The sequence below is a fragment of the Ranitomeya imitator genome, chromosome 1 (assembly GCF_032444005.1).
Source record: "Ranitomeya imitator isolate aRanImi1 chromosome 1, aRanImi1.pri, whole genome shotgun sequence".
NCBI classification, from domain to species: Eukaryota; Metazoa; Chordata; class Amphibia; order Anura; family Dendrobatidae; genus Ranitomeya; species Ranitomeya imitator.
The window spans coordinates 892,424,595-892,440,146 of NC_091282.1; positions in this window are offsets into that span (position 1 = coordinate 892,424,595).

Here is a 15,552-nt window from a genome sequence, read left to right on the forward strand (position 1 = left end):
GTCCTGATCAGCAAAAGATATATCTGTCAATAGCAAAACCCTGTCAGGCTGCAGCTTACCCACAGCAAATAGTCCTCCTGGTATGTAATGAGTAGGGCACAAGCAAATACGGCCAAATAATTACCCCAAATAGGAAGAAGGAGCACGGCTGTCACCTGTCCTGAGCAAAAGAGGGGAACATGCTGCGGCAGCTAGAAGGTGATCCAGACAGAAGGCTCACAAAATATAGAGACAATATAGCAAGGACTGGGCAGCCAGCAAGTGAAGGGCAACGGAGGGAGAGCCCAACGCGTATCGCTGTTCAAGACAGCTTCGTCAGGGGAAGTGACGAAGCTGTCTTGAACAGCGATACGCGTTGGGCTCTCCCTCCGTTGCCCTTCACTTGCTGGCTGCCCAGTCCTTGCTATATTGTCTCTATATTTTGTGAGCCTTCTGTCTGGATCACCTTCTAGCTTCCGCAGCATGTTCCCCTCTTTTGCTCAGGACGGGTGACAGCCGTGCTCCTTCTTCCTATTTGGGGTAATTATTTGGCCATATTTGCATGTGCCCTACTCATTATATACCAGGAGGACTATTTGCTGACAGGGTTTTGCTATTGACAAATATATCTTTTGCTGATCAGGACAGGGCGGCTTTGCCAGTAATTGTTTATATGTGTATACTATTTGATTATCTGCCATATTTGATGCATGTTTTCCACTACTATATGGTGGTGTGCATACATTATAGTGGCTTTTCTTTTCTTGTTTATTATCTGCTCTGCGTATTAGCCATTGTTTTGCACCCCCAATATATATTTATTTATTTGATACCATTGTGGTGCGCCAACAAATTTTTCTATGATGCCTTATCATCAAATATAACGATGAACTTTTTGATATGGAAACAAACTTAACCCCTTAGCGACCGCCGATACGCCTTTTAACGGCGGCCGCTAAGGGTACTTAAACCACAGCGCCGTTAATTAACGGCGCTGTGGAAAAAGTGAATAGCGCCCCCCAGAGGCCGATTTTCTCCGGGGTCTCGGCTGCCGGGGGTAGCCGAGACCCCAGAGAACATGATTCGGGGGGTTTTTAACCCACCCCGCATTTGCGATCGCCGGTAATTAACCGTTTACCGGCGATCGCAAAAAAACAAAACAAAAAAAAACGCGATCTTTTTAATTTCTCTGTCCTCCGATGTGATCGCACATCGGAGGACAGAGAAAAGGGGTCCCAGGTAGCCCCCCAATACTCGCCTATCTCCCCCGATGCTCCTCGTGTCTCCCGGTGGGCGCCGCCATCTTCAAAATGGCGGGCGCATGCGCAGTGCGCCCGCCGGCCGGCCCCGCGAGAATCTTTGGGGTCTCGGCTGCTGGGGGTAGCCGAGACCCCAAAGAGCATGATCGGGGTCGGTTTTAGTGACCCCTGTTTTGCGATCGCCGGTAATTAACTGTTTACCGGCGACCGCAAAAAAAAAAAAAAAGTAAAGTTTAATTCTCTGTCCTCTGATGTGATCGCACATCAGAGGACAGAGAAATAGTGGGATTCGGGGACCCTACAATACTCACCTGTGTCCCTGGATCCTCTTGCTGCTCCTCCTGGCCGCCGGCAGAAGAAAATGGCGGGCGCATGCGCAGTGCGCCCGCCATCTGTCTCCATCTGCCGGCCGGCAGGAGAACAGCAGTTGGGGCTAAAATTAGGGTTAGGGGTAGGGTTAGGGCTAGGGTTAGGGTTAGGGCTAGGGTTAGGGGTAGGGTTAGGGGTAGGGTTAGGGTTAGGGCTAGGGTTGGGGCTAAATTTAGGGTTAGGGTTGGGGCTAAATTTAGGGTTAGGCTTCTTTCACACTTACGTCGGTACGGGGCCGTTGCAATGCGTCGGCCCGACATACCGACGCACGTTGTGAAAATTGTGCACAACGTGGGCAGCAGCTGTAGTTTTTCAACGCATCCGCTGCCCAATCTATGTCCTGGGGAGGAGGGGGCGGAGTTACGGCCACGCATTCGCGGTCAGAAATGGCGGATGCGACGTACAAAAAAAAAGTTTCATTGAACGTTTTTTTGTGCCGACGGTCCGCCAAAACATAACTGATCCAGTGCACGACGGACGCGACGTGTGGCCATCCGTCACGATCCGTCGGCAATACAAGTCTATGGGCAAAAAACGCATCCTGCAGGCACATTTGCAGGATCCGTTTCTTGTCCAAAACGACGGATTGCGACGGAATGCCAAACGATGCAAGTGTGAAAGTAGCCTTAGGGCTAGGGTTAGGGTTGGGGCTAAAGTTAGGGCTAGGGTTGGGGCTAAAGTTAGGGTTAGAGCTGGGATTAGGGTTAGGGTTTGGATTAGGGTTGGTATTAGGGTTAGGGTTGGCATTAGGGTTACGCTTGGGATTAGGGTTAGGTTTGGGATTAGGGTTAAGGTTAGGGTTGTGATTAGGGGTGTATTGGGATTAGGGTTAGGTTTGAGGTTAGGGTTGAGATTAGGATTAGGGGTGTGTTGGATTTAGGGTTTTGATTAGGGTTATGGTTAGGGTTGACATTAGGGTTGTTTTGGGGTAAGGGTTGTGATTATCGTTAGGGTTAGTGATTAGGATTATGGATCAGGTTGGGATTAGGGTTAGGGGTGTGTTGGGGTTAGGGTTGGAGCTAGAATTGGGGGGTTTCCACTGTTTAGGTACATCAGGGGGTCTCCAAACACGACAGCCAATTTTGCGCTCAAAAAGTCAAATGGTGCTCCCTCCCTTCTGAGCTCTGCCGTGCGCCCAAACAGTGGGTTACCCCCACATATGGGGCATCAGCGTACTCGGGATAAATTGGACAACAACTTCTGGGGTCCAATTTCTCTTGTTACCCTTGTGAAAATAAAAACTTGGGGGCTACAATATCTTTTTTGTGAAAAAAAAAATATTTTTTATTTTCACGACTCTGCATTCTAAACTTCTGTGAAGCACTTGGGCATTCAAAGTTCTCACCACACATCTAGATAAGTTCCTTGGGGGATCTAGTTTCCAAAATGGGGTCACTTGTGGGGGGTTACTACAGTTTAGGTACATCAGGGGCTCTCCAAACGCGACATGGCGTCGGATCTCAATTCCAGCCAATTCTACATTGAAAAAGTAAAACGGCACTCCTTCTCTTCCAAGCTCTGCGGTGCGCCCAAACAGTGGTTTACCCCCACATATTGGGTATCAGCGTACTCAGGAGAAATTGCACAACAACTTTTGTGGTCTAATTTCTCCTGTTACCCTTGTGAAAATAAGAATTTGTGGGCGAAAAGATCATTTTTGTGTAAACAAAAGCGATTTTTTATTTTCACGGCTCTACGTTATAAACTTCTGTGAAGCACTTGGGGGTTCAAAGTGCTCACCACACATCTAGATAAGTTCCTTAAGGGGTCTAGTTTCCAAAATGGTGTCACTTGTGGGGAGTTTCCACTGTTTAGGCACATCAGGGGCTCTCTAAACGTGACATGGCGTCCGATCTCAATTCCAGCCAATTCTGCATTGAAAAAGTCAAACGGCGCTCCTTCACTTCTAAGTTCTGCGGTGCGCCCAAAATGTGGTTTACCCCCACATATGGGGTATTGGCGTATTCAGGAGAAATTGCATAACAAAATTTATGGTTACATTTCTGTTTTTACACTTGTGAAAATAAAAAAAATGGTTCTGAATTAAGATGTTTGCAAAAAAAAGTTAAATGTTCATTTTTTCCTTCCACATTGTTTCAGTTCCTGTGAAGCACGTAAAGGGTTAATAAACTTCTTGAATGTGGTTTTGAGAACCTTGAGGGGTGTAGTTTTTAGAATGGTGTCACACTTCATTATTTTCTATCATATAGACCCCTCAAAATGACTTCAAATGTGATGTGGTCCCTAAAAAAAAAAATGGTGTTGTAAAAATGAGAAATTGCTGGTCAACTTTTAACCCTTATAACTCCCTAACAAAAAAAAATTTTGTTTCCAAAATTGTGCTGATGTAAAGTAGACATGTGGGAAATGTTATTTATTAACTATTTTTCGTGACATATCTCTCTGATTTAAGGGCATAAAAATACAAAGTTTGAAAATTGCAAAATTTTAAAAATTTTCGCCATATTTCCGTTTTTTTCATAAATAATCGCAAGTAATATCGAAGAAATGTTACCACTAACATGAAGTACAATATGTCACGAAAAAACAGTCTCAGAATCAGCGGGATCCGTTGAAGCGTTCCAGAGTTATAACCTCATAAAGTGACAGTGGTCAGAATTGCAAAAATTGGCTCGGTCATTAAGTACCAAATTGGCTCTGTCGCTAAGGGGTTAAAGCCCACTCCAGCATTTTTTTTTAAGCTCTAGAGTGCTTTAAATGCAAGTCCCCTGCCCCCGGTCATATACTCATCCTCCAGCATCTTCAGTTTTTTCGGTGCTGCTCCATTCCCCCTGCACCATCTTGTGAGCGCAGCCTCTGCTGATTAACCAGAAGTCAGAAGCTACATCACAAAACAACAAAGCTCTCATAGACTTGTTTTGTAAAGTGACCTGTGTGCAGCTCCATGAAACACTGGAGCAGCAAGCAGGTCACATTTCGTAGGAGATCGACGCGAGCGGCGGCAAAAACAGATGAAGATGTCAGAAGGTGAGTATGAGCCAAGGGGCAGGGCACTTACATTTAAAGCATCACCCTGGAGTGGTAAATCTGGTACAAATAAAGCTTAAAGGGAATCTGACACCAGCGTTTTGCGAACCCATCTAAAGGCAGCATTATTACTTACTGGGCTGCTTGCTATAATTTTGAAAAACTCAAAGTCAAGATGGTAGAAAGTGAACAAGAAGGGTAAGATCTCAATACATAGGGAAAGGATAATAATGTACAAAAAAATGCACAATAAATGAAACTGTAATAAAATAAATTGTCATGATCCAAAATGGCCTTAAGGGGCAAAGCGCCACAAGAAATGACCCCTCTCTTGCCCGTCAATAAAATTTAGCTTTTATTGTACTACATTAAAATAGTTATTTTATGGGGTAATTAACTCTCTGTGGGACAAATTTTGGTGCAATTTTAACCATTTCCCAGTATGGAAATGTAATACTTTAGGCTAACACACAATCTTGGTGGTAAAAATGTTAATTATTTTGTCTTAAGTGCTCAATGGTATAAATTTCTGTGAGACACCTGTGGTGTCAATATAATCACTGCACCCCTAGATGAATTCATTGAAAGGTTTAGTTTGTAAAATGGGGTCATGTTGTGAATTCTGCTTTTCGGCTCCCTCCGGTGGTTGTAGGTGGTAATGCAGTGGTCTCTGGGCTGCAGTCCTGGACAGGTGTATCTGCTGATTGCAGTTCTGACTGGAGTATTTAGGTTTGCAGGACTCATTAGTCCTTTCCAGTTGTCAATGTTTCTTGGGAAGTGTTGGATCTTTGTCTGGCTTCTCCTGCTTAGCTGCCAATTCAGCAAAGATAAGTGTCTGTTTCTTTTTCTATGGCACACAAGCTGTGTGCTTGTTTTTTTGATTGTATTCCTGCTCTGAGTTTAGTAGTCTCTGGAGTTGCAGATATACGTTCCACGTCTTTAGTTAGATGGAGGAATTTTTGTATAATCTGCTGTGGATATTTTTGGAAGGGTTTTATTACTGACCGCACAGAACTCTGTCCTATCCTTTCCTATTTTAGCTAGATTGGCCTCTTGTGCTAAATCCTGTTTTCTGACTGTGTGTGTCTTTCCTCTCCTACTCACAGCCAATATTTGTGGGGGGCTGCCTATCCTTTGGGGTTCTGCTCTGAGGCAAGGTAGAATTCCTATTTCCATCTACAGGGGTATTTAGTCCTCCGGCTGTGACGAGGTATCTAGGGTTTGTTAGGTACACCCCACGTCTACTTCTAGTTGCAGTGTTAAGATCAGGATTTGCGGTCAGTATAGTTACCACCTACTCCAGTGAAAGTTTTCATGCTGCTCCAAGGTCACCGGATCATAACAGTACAACTGGCCAATAATGAGTTAAATGCATCTCAGAAGAAGGGAAGAAAGGTGTTGAGCCATTTTTTTTTCTTCAGTCTGCTTTATCTTCTCTTCCCTCTTTATCTCTGGGTGGCTGAGGAGCCTTGTGCAAGCATGGATGTTCAGGAATTAGTTTCTCGTGTAGACCAGCTTGCTGCTAGGGTACAGGGTATTTCTGATTATATTGTTCAAACTCCTGTTTTAGAGCCGAAGATTCCTACTCCTGATTTGTTTTTTGGAGACAGGTCCAAATTTTTGATTTTTAAAAACAACTGTAAACTATTTTTTGCTCTGAGGCCTCGATCCTCTGGTGATTCCATTCAGCAGGTTAAAATCGTCATCTCCCTGCTGCGTGGCGCCCCGCAGGATTGGGCATTTTCCCTGGAATCTGGGAATCCGGCTTTGCTTAATGTAGACTCCTTTTTTTTCAGGCTTTAGGATTATTATATGATGAACCTAATTCTGTGGATCAAGCTGAGAAGACCTTGTTGGCCCTGTCTCAGGGTCAAGAGGCGGCAGAATTGTATTGTCAGAAATTCAGAAAATGGTCTGTGTTGACTAAATGGAATAATTATTCTTTGGCGGCAATTTTCAGAAAGGGTCTTTCTGAATCCGTTAAAGATGTTATGGTGGGGTTTCCCACGCCTTCCAGTCTGAGTGATTCTATGTCTCTGGCCATTCAGATTGACCGGCGCTTACGGGAGCGCAGAACTGTGTGCGCTGTGGCGTTGTTCTCAGAGCAGACTCCTGAGCCAATGCAGTGTGATAGGATTCTGTCTAAAACAGAACGACAAGGATTCAGACATCAGAATAGGTTGTTATTATTGTGGCGACGCTTCTCATGTCATTTCAGTCTGCCCTAAGCGGACAAAGAGGATCGCTAGTTCATTTACCATCAGTACTGTACAACCTAAATTTCTGTTATCTGCGTCCTTGATCTGTTCATTGTCGTCATTTTCTGTCATGGCGTTTGTGGATTCAGGCGCCGCCTTGAACTTAATGGACTTTGAGTTTGCCAGGCGTTGTGGTTTTCCCTTGCAGCCTTTGCAGAACCTTATTCCTTTAAGGGGCATTGATGCTACACCCTTGGCTAAAAATAAGCCCCAGTTTTGGACACAGGTGACCATGCGCATGGCGCCAGCCCATCAGGAAGATTGTCATAATCCTGTGTTGGATTGGAAGTCCATGTCTGTGACTAGTTGGGGTTGTCAGGGGGTTCATAATGATGTTCCTTTGATGTCAATTTCCTTTTCTGAAATTCCAGAGTTTTTGTCTGATTTTCAGGATGTATTCGATGAGCCCAAGTCCAGTTTCTTTCCACCGCACAGGGACTGCGATTGTGCTATTGACTTGATTCCAGGCTGTAAGTTTCCTAAGGGTCGACTTTTCAACCTGTCTATGCCTGAACATACCGCCATGCGGAGCTATATTAAGGAGTCTTTGGAGAAAGGGCATATTCGACCATCTTCTTCACCGTTGGGAGCGGGGTTCTTTTTTGTTGCTAAAAAAGATGGTTCCTTGAGACCCTGTATTGATTATCGCCTCTTGAATAAGATCACGGTCAAGTTTCAATACCCTTTACCTTTGCTTTCCAATTTGTTTGCTAGGATTAAGGGAGCTAGTTGGTTTACTAAGATTGACCTTCGGGTGGCATATAATCTTGTTCGTATTAAGCAGGGTGATGAATGGAAAACTGCGTTTAACACGCCCGAAGGCCATTTTGAATACCTTGTGATGCCATTCGGGCTCACTAATGCTCCATCTGTTTTTCAGTCCTTCATGCATGATATTTTCCGGACTTATATTGATAAGTTCCTGATTGTATATTTGGACGATATTTTGATTTTTTCCGATGATTGGGAGTCTCATGTGGAACAGGTCAGGATGGTATTTCAGATCCTTCGTGACAATGCCCTGATTGTGAAAGGGTCTAAGTGTCTCTTTGGGGTGCAGAAGGTTTCTTTTTTGGGCTTTATTTTTTCTCCCTCGTCTATAGAGATGGATCTGGTTAAGGTTCAGGGCATTCATGATTGGATTCAGCCCACATCTGTGAAGAGCCTTCAGAAATTTTTGGGTTTTGCAAATTTTTATCACCGTTTCATTGCTAATTTTTCCAGCGTGGTTAAACACTTGACCGATTTGACGAAGAAAGGCGCTGATGTGGCGAATTGGTCCTCTGCGGCTGTCTCTGCCTTTCAGGAGCTTAAACATCGATTTTACTTCTGCTCCGGTGTTGCACCAACCGGATGTTTCTCTTCCGTTTCAGGTTGAGGTTGACGCTTCTGAGATTGGGGCAGGAGCCGTTTTGTCTCAGAGGGATCCTATTGGTTCCTTAATGAAAACGTGTGCCTTCTTTTCCCGTAAGTTTTTGCCTGCTGAACGCAATTATGATGTCGGCAATCGGGAGTTGTTGGCTATGAAGTGGGCGTTTGAGGAGTGGCGACATTGGCTTGAGGGAGCTAAGCACCGTATTGTGGTCTTGACCAATCATAAGAATTTGATTTACCTCGAGTCTGCCAAACGGCTGAATCCTAGACAGGCTCGATGGTCCTTGTTTTTTTCCCGTTTTGATTTCGTGGTCTCGTACCTTCCGGGATCTAAGAACATTAAGGCTGATGCCCTCTCTAGGAGTTTTTCGCCTGATTCTCCTGAGGTCTTGGAACCGGTCGGTATTCTGAAAGAAGCGGTGGTACTTTCTGCCATTTCCCCTGATTTACGACGGGTTCTGTTGTGAGTTCTGTTTTTGGGCTCCCTCTGGTGGTTACTGGTGGTACTGGGTGACTTGTGTTCTCTGCGGTCTCTGGTGTCCACCTGTTCCATCAGGTTATGGGAGTTTCCTATTTAACCTGGCTTTTTTGTCATTTCCTCGCCGGCTATCAATGTAATCAGCGTGTCTTTTTACCTCTGCTCCCTGCGTCTGTTATCTTCAGGACAAGCTAAGTTTTGATTTTCCTGTTCCACGTTTTGCTTAATTTTTGTCTTAGTCCAGCTTGCAGATATGTGATTCCTTGCTGCTGGTTGCTCTAGTGGGCTGAAATTACTCCTCATGTTCCATGAGTTGGCACATGAGTTCAAGTAATTTCAGGATGGTTTTTTTAAGGGTTTTTCGCTGACCGCGCAGTTCACTTTTGTATCCTCTGCTATCTAGCTTTAGCGGGCCTCATTTTGCTGAATCTGTTTTCATAACTACGTATGTGCTTTCCTCTCATTTCACCGTTATTACATGTGGGGGGCTGCTATTTCTGTGGGGTGTTTCTCTGGAGGCAAGTGAGGTCTGTGTTTCTTCTGATAGGGGAAGTTAATCCTTCGGCTGGCGCGAGACGTCTAGGAATCATCGTAGGCACGTTCCCCGGCTACTGCTAGTTGTGTGTTTAGGTTCAGGATCGCGGTCAGCTCAGGTTCCATCACCCTAGAGCTTGTTTTGTTTTTTGTGCTTGTCCTTTTGTGATCCCCTGCCATTGGGATCATGACAGTATAGCCGGCCTAAAAAAAAAATTGGTCATCGTTTTGGCTGAAGTAGGAGGAAAAGGAGTCTGAGGAAGTTTTTTTTTTTCCCCCTCCTCAGTGTTTGCTGCCTAGCCTTAATTGCAGCTTGGCTGCTTCTTTCCTCCTCTTAATCCTTGAATGGCTCTGACCTCAGCTGTTTATCATGGACGTCCAGAGTTTGGCTTCCAGCCTGAATAATCTTGCTGCTAAGGTTCAAAATATACAAGATTTTGTTGTACATACGCCTATGTCTGAACCTAGAATTCCTATCCCAGAGTTTTTTTCTGGAGATAGATCTAGTTTTCTGAATTTTAGGAACAATTGCAAGTTGTTTCTTTCCTTGAAATCTCGCTCCTCTGGAGACCCTGCTCAGCAGGTCAAGATTGTTATATCTTTCCTGCGGGGTGACCCTCAGAATTGGGCATTTGCATTGGCACCAGGGGATCCTGCGTTGCTCAATGTGGATGCGTTTTTTCTGGCATTGGGTTTGCTCTATGAGGAACCTAACCTAGAGATTCAGGCTGAAAAAGCTTTATTGGCTCTCTCTCAGGGGCAAGATGAAGCAGAAATATATTGTCGGAAATGGTCGGTGCTTACTCAGTGGAATGAGTGCGCTCTGGCTGCAAAATTCAGAGATGGCCTTTCTGAGGCCATTAAAGATGTTATGGTGGGGTTCCCGGCGCCTACAGGTCTGAATGAGTCCATGGCTATGGCTATTCAGATTGATCGGCGTTTACGGGAGCGCAAACCTGTGCACCATTTGGCGGTGTCTTCTGAACAGGCACCTGAGATAATGCAACGTGATAGAATTCAGTCCAGAAGTGAACGGCAAAATTATAGGCGGAAAAATGGATTGTGTTTTTATTGTGGTGATTCAGCTCATGTTATATCAGCATGCTCTAAACGCACAAAAAAGGTTGATAAGTCTGTTGCCATTGGTACTTTACAGTCTAAGTTCATTCTGTCTGTGACGCTGATTTGTTCATTATCATCCATTTCCGTCGATGCCTATGTGGATTCAGGCGCTGCCCTGAGTCTTATGGATTGGTCATTTGCCAATCGCTGTGGGTTTAGTCTGGAACCTCTGGAAGTTCCTATTCCTTTGAAAGGAATTGACTCTACACCTTTGCTATGAATAAACCTCAGTACTGGACACAAGTGACCATGCGTATGACTCCCGTTCATCAGGAGGTGATTCGCTTCCTGGTGCTGTATAATTTACATGATGTCTTAGTGCTTGGTCTGCCATGGTTACAAACTCATAACCCAGTCCTGGACTGGAAAACAATGTCTGTGTTAAGCTGGGGATGTCAGGGGGTTCATGATGATGCATCTCCGATTTCTATCGCTTCATCTACTCCTTCTGAGGTTCCGGTATTTCTGTCTGATTATCGGGAGGTTTTTGAGGAGCCTAAGCTCAGTTCGCTTCCTCCTCACAGGGATTGCGATTGTGCTATAGATTTGATTCCTGGCAGTAAATTCCCTAAAGGTCGTTTGTTCAATCTGTCAGTGCCAGAGCATACTGCTATGCGGAATTATGTTAAGAAGTCCTTGGAAAAGGGACATATCCGTCCATCTTCGTCCCCTTTGGGAGCAGGTTTTTTTTTTGTGGCCAAAAAAGATGGTTCCTTGAGGCCTTGCATAGATTATCGTCTTTTGAATAAGATTACAGTCAAATATCAGTATCCTTTGCCATTGTTGACTGATTTGTTCGCTTGCATTAAGGGGGCTAAATGGTTCACTAAGATTGATCTTCGGGGTGCGTATAATCTTGTGCGGATAAGGCAGGGTGATGAGTGGAAAACCGCATTTAATACGCCTGAGGGCCATTTCGAGTATTTGGTGATGCCTTTTGGACTTTCTAGTGCTCCTTCTGTCTTCCAGTCTTTTATGCACGATATTTTCCGTGAATATCTGGATAAATTTATTATCGTGTATTTGGATGATGTTTTGGTTTTTTCTGATGACTGGGAGTCTCATGTTCAGCAGGTCAGGAAGGTGTTTCAGGTCCTGCGGGCCAATTCTTTGTTTGTAAAAGGTTCTAAATGTCTCTTTGGAGTCCAGAAGATTTCTTTTTTGGGGTATATTTTTTCCCCTTCTACTATTGAGATGGATCCCGTCAAGGTTCAGGCTATTTGTGACTGGACGCAGCCTACATCTCTTAAGAGTCTACAGAAGTTCTTAGGCTTTGCTAATTTTTATCGTCGCTTCATAACTAATTTTTCTAGTGTTGTTAAGCCTTTGACAGATTTGACTAAGAAGGGTGCTGATGTTACTGATTGGTCTCCTGCGGCTGTGGAGGCCTTTCAGGAACTTAAGCGCCGGTTTTCTTCTGCTCCTGTGTTGCGTCAGCCAGATACGTCGCTTCCTTTTCAGGTTGAGGTTGATGCTTCCGAGATCGGAGCGGGGGCGGTTTTGTCACAGAGAAGCTCCGATGGCTCAGTGATGAAGCCATGTGCGTTCTTTTCTAGAAAATTTTCGCCCGCTGAACGGAATTATGATGTTGGTAATTGGGAGCTTTTGGCCATGAAGTGGGCATTTGAGGAGTGGCGTCATTGGCTTGAGGGTGCTAGACCTCGTGTGGTGGTCTTGACTGATCACAAAAATCTGATGTACCTTGAGTCTGCCAAACGTCTGAATCCTAGACAGGCTCGTTGGTCACTGTTTTTCTCCCGTTTCAATTTTGTGGTTTCATACCTGCCAGGTTCAAAGAATGTGAAGGCGGATGCTCTTTCTAGGAGTTTTGTGCCTGATTCCCCTGGAAATTCTGAGCCCACTGGTATCCTTAGGGATGGGGTGATTTTGTCGGCTGTCTTCCCAGACTTGCGACGTGCTTTGCAGGAGTTTCAGGCGGATAAACCTGATCGTTGTCCGCCTGAAAGACTGTTTGTTCCGGATAATTGGACCAGTAGAGTCATCTCCGAGGTCCATTCTTCTGCGTTGGCAGGTCATCCTGGAATATTTGGTACTAGAGACTTGGTGGCCAGGTCTTTTTGGTGGCCTTCCTTGTCGAGGGATGTGCGTTCTTTTGTGCAGTCTTGTGAAGTTTGCGCTCGGGCTAAGCCTTGCTGTTCTCGGGCCAGTGGATTGTTGTCACCTTTGCCTATCCCGAAGAGGCCTTGGACGCACATTTCCATGGACTTTATTTCGGATCTCCCTGTCTCTCAAAAAATGTCCGTCATCTGGGTTGTGTGTGACCGCTTTTCTAAGATGGTTCATCTGGTCCCCTTGCCTAAGTTACCTTCCTCCTCTGAGTTGGTCCCTCTGTTTTTTCAGAACGTGGTTCGTTTGCATGGGATTCCGGAGAACATTGTTTCTGACAGGGGATCCCAGTTTGTGTCTAGATTTTGGCGGACGTTCTGTGCTAAGATGGGCATTGATTTGTCCTTTTCGTCTGCATTCCATCCTCAGACGAATGGCCAGACGGAACGAACTAATCAGACCTTGGAAACTTATTTGAGGTGTTTTGTTTCTGCTGATCAGGATGACTGGGTTACCTTTTTGCCGCTTGCCGAATTTGCCCTTAATAATCGGGCTAGTTCTGCTACCTTGGTTTCTCCTTTCTTTTGTAATTCGGGGTTTCATCCTCGTTTTTGCTCTGGTCAGGTGGAGCCTTCTGATTGTCCTGGAGTGGACATGGTGGTGGATAGGTTGCATCAGATTTGGAGTCATGTGGTGGACAATTTGAAGTTGTCCCAGGAGAGGGCTCAGCAGTTTGCTAATCGCCGTCGCCGCGTGGGTCCTCGACTTCGTGTTGGGGACTTGGTGTGGTTGTCTTCTCGTTTTGTTCCTATGAAGGTCTCTTCTCCTAAGTTCAAGCCTCGGTTTATCGGTCCCTATAGGATCTTGGAAATTCTTAACCCTGTGTCGTTTCGTTTGGATCTCCCGGCATCGTTTGCTATTCATAATGTGTTCCATTGGTCGTTGTTGCGGAAGTATGAGGTACCTGTTGTTCCTTCGCTTGAGCCTCCTGCTCCGGTGCTGGTGGAGGGAGAATTGGAGTATGTTGTGGAGAAGATCTTGGATTCTCGTGTTTCCAGGCGGAAACTTCAGTATTTGGTCAAGTGGAAGGGTTATGGTCAGGAGGATAATTCTTGGGTGGTTGCCTCTGATGTTCATGCTGCTGATTTGGTCCGTGCATTTCATAGGGCTCATCCTGGTCGCCCTGGTGGTTCTCGTGAGGGTTCGGTGACCCCTCCTCAAGGGGGGGTACTGTTGTGGATTCTGTTTTTGGGCTCCCTCTGGTGGTTACAGATGGTACTGGGTGACTTGTGTTCTCTGCGGTCTCTGGTGTCCACCTGTTCTATCAGGATATGGGAGTTTCCTATTTAACCTGGCTTTCTTGTCATTTCCTCGCCGGCGATCAATGTAATAAGTGTGTCTTGCTACCTCTGCTTTCCGCTTCTGTAATCATCTGGACAAGCTAAGTTTTTGATTTTCCTGTTCCACGTTTTGCTTTATTTTTGTTTTAGTCCAGCTTGCAGTTATGTGATTCCCTGTTGCTGGTTGCTCTAGTGGGCTGATATTACTCCTCATGTTCCATGAGTTGGCACATGAGTTCAGGTAATTTCAGGATGGTTTTTTGTAGGGTTTTTCGCTGACCGCGCAGTTCACTTTTGTATCCTCTGCTATCTAGTTTTAGCGGGCCTCGTTTTGCTGAATCTGTTTTCATTACTACGTATGTGCTTTCCTCTCATTTCACCGTCATTACATGTGGGGGGCTGCTATTTCTGTGGGGTGTTTCTCTGGAGGCAAGAGAGGTCTTTGTTTCTTCTAATAGTGGTAGCTAGTCCTTCGGCTGGCGCGAGACGTCTAGGGTCATCGTAGGCACGTTCCCCGGCTACTGCTAGTGTTGTGAATTAGGTTCAGGATCGCGGTCAGCTCAGTTTCCATCACCCTAGAGCTTGTTCTGTTTTTTGTGTGCTTGTCCTTTTGTGATCCCCTGCCATTGGGATCATGACAGTCTAGCTGGTTTACTAAGATTGACCTTCGAGGGGCATATAATCTTATTCGTATCAAGCAGGGTGACGAATGGAAAACTGCATTTAATACGCCCGAAGGCCATTTTGAATACCTTGTGATGCCATTTGGACTCTCTAATGCCCCATCTGTGTTCCAATCCTTCTTGCATGATATCTTTCGGAGTTATCTTGATAAATTCATGGTTGTATATTTGGATGATATTTTGATTTTTTCCAATGATTGGGAGTCTCATGTGAAACAGGTCAGGATGGTATTTCAGATCCTCCGTAATAATCCTTTATTTGTGAAGGGGTCAAAGTGCCTCTTTGGAGTGCAGAAGGTTTCTTTTTTGGGTTTCATTTTTTCTCCCTCATCTATAGAAATGGATCCGGTTAAGGTTCAGGCCATTCATGATTGGATTCAGCCCACATCTGTGAAGAGCCTTCAGAAATTCTTAGGCTTTGCTAATTTTTATTGTCGTTTCATTGCCAACTTCTCCAGTGTGGTTAAACCTCTAACCAATTTGACCAAGAAAGGCGCTGATGTGAAGAATTGGTCCTCCGCGGCTGTTTCTGCCTTTCAGGAGCTTAAACGCCGATTTACTTCTGCCCCGTGTTGCGTCAGCCAGATGATTCTCTTCCATTTCAGGTTGAGGTTGACGCATCTGAGATTGGGGCAGGGGCCGTTTTGTCTCAGAGGAATTCTGATGGTTCCTTGATGAAACCGTGTGCCTTCTTTTCTCAGAAGTTTTCGCCTGCGGAACGCAATTATGATGTCGGCAATCGGGAGTTGTTGGCTATGAAGTGGGCATTTGAGGAGTGGCGACATTGGCTTGAGGGGGCCAAGCACCGTATTGTGGTCCTGACCGATCATAAGAATCTGATTTACCTCGAGTCTGCCAAACGGCTGAATCCTAGACAGGCTCGATGGTCCCTGTTTTTCTCCCATTTTGATTTTGTGGTCTCGTACATTCCTGGTACTAAGAATGTTAAGGCGGATGCCCTCTCTAGGAGTTTTTTTCCTGATTCCCCTGGGGTTCTTGAGCCGGTTGGCATTTTGAAGGAAGGGGTGATTCTTTCTGCCATCTCCCCTGATTTGCGACGGGTTCTTCAGGTATTTCAGGCTGATAAGCCTGACCGCTGTC